Genomic DNA, 1,867 nt, shown 5'->3' on the forward strand with positions numbered 1-1,867 from the left:
TTTGAGGGCAGAGACAGGGTCTTCTATGTCCTTCACAACTGGACTGATTGGCTCCACTGGTGCTAATGAGAACAAGGGTGTCATTTAGAGTCATGAAGGGGAAGAAAAAAAAAAATAATAACTCGATGCTGTCCTGGAAACTGCCCAGAGTTCTTTGTTTACAGGGCTATTGGGTGAGTGTAGACGCTTCCTAATGCCTTTCTCTGACTTCCTAACCAGTCCAATTTCAACCCGTTCTTAAAGATCCAAATACTACTACCTTCTCCATGAAATTTTCTCTGTATATGCTTTTTTAGAATCCCCCAGGCTTTAGATGGCTCATTTTAAGCACCAAGTCATAGCCAACCTCTCACTGGTATATAATTATGTCGCTTGCACATACATGTCTCCTCAATTAAAATGAAAGGCCAGGGACTATGCATTTTCTTTTTTTGTATTTCTGCCCCCACCCTCTTCTATTCTCATCCCACCCCTATCCCATTGCCATTTATGAGTCTCTGGCATAAGACTGAAGTCCTGTGAAAAATGACAATATGAATGATTTTGTAAATATGTTGAGACTTATTCATTCAAATAAATGCTGCTCCCTCCAAAGCTATTCTCTTGGAAGGCTTAGTGCATTGTTGCCTTTGCTTGATTGCTCTTCTCCCAGGTAGGTTCATTCCTTAATGGTTTTCTCATCATTAATATGGAAATGTCTCTGTTAAGACAAAGATTTAGGTCAAATGATATGACATATGGGAAATACTGTGAAAAGCACTAAGGTAAGTGTAAGAAATTTTATTAACTGGGCCACTGGCATTGGATGAGAAGGCAGCTGTCTGTAGATGTGTATGACTCCCATGTTAGTCACCTGCTTTAAACCCTTTCACCCAAGGCCAAAGCTTCTAAATGTGAAAGTACGTGGTCGTACAAAAGGTTGTCCTCTTCCTCTTTTTTCCTTCTAGGATTTTGGATTTAAGATACATTCAGAATAAACGATTTGGAAATATCTACTCTCTCTCTTTTGTTCTAAGAAAATCACTTTATTCATCCTTTTTTTCAATATTTCATGCATAAACAAAGATTGTTTAAATAATTTTTTTTTTGCACTTCAGCAAGAGAGAATAGGTGTTTATTTTATTTATAACTGTCTTTGATAAAATCTTCACATAGACCCACTTACTACACAGCGTTTATGAAATCTACACCTTGAAGTCATAATACTGTCTATTTTAGGCTATTATATCTAAAAGCATAACATCTCAAATCCTTTATTATTATAAGCAGTTCTTGTACATAAATGTTACATCACAATAGCAAAAAAAAAAAAGTAAACTTCTTTTGCAAACTACATGTTGTTATTGTTGTCATTAGGTGTCCTTTGAGTTGGTTCCTATTCATAGCGATGCTATGTACAATAAATCGGAACACTGCCCAGTCCTGCGCCATCCTCACAATCATTGCTATGTTTGAGCCCATTGTTGCAGCCACTGTGTCAATCTAAATCATTGAGGGTCTTCTTCTAAAAATATGGAATGCTTCATGAATTTGCATGTCATCCTTGCTCAAGGGCCATGCTCATCTTCTCTGTATCATTCCAATTTTAGTATATGTGCTGCTGAAGCGAACATACGTTTAATAAAATTTGATGAATGAATAAAGTTGCAAACCAACAAAGACTTGGGATTTATTTGTTAACTAATTTAGTAATTTATATGAAGAATGTGTCCAGGTCATTTAGAAAATGGCTCCTCTTTCTCATGATTTAGATCCACTAGTTAATTGGTTTCTCTGCCTGGCTGGTTGTCAGTCAAGATGCTTACATTGCTTATAACCAACATGTCCATAAACAGAGCAAAGTTATTAGTTTAATATGCTTCAGTTG

General features: G+C 36.4%; 1 non-coding gene across 1 annotated transcript; it reads right to left on the bottom strand.

The window, feature by feature from the left end:
* Positions 1–1,506: 1,506 nt before the first annotated feature.
* LOC126086390 (U6 spliceosomal RNA) lies at positions 1,507–1,611 on the bottom strand. The gene has a single exon (XR_007519481.1). It is a non-coding gene; the product is annotated as a U6 spliceosomal RNA (small nuclear RNA).
* Between the last annotated feature and the right edge of the window lie 256 nt (positions 1,612–1,867).

The sequence above is a fragment of the Elephas maximus genome, chromosome 11 (genome assembly GCF_024166365.1).
Source record: "Elephas maximus indicus isolate mEleMax1 chromosome 11, mEleMax1 primary haplotype, whole genome shotgun sequence".
In the NCBI taxonomy this organism is placed as follows: Eukaryota; Metazoa; Chordata; class Mammalia; order Proboscidea; family Elephantidae; genus Elephas; species Elephas maximus.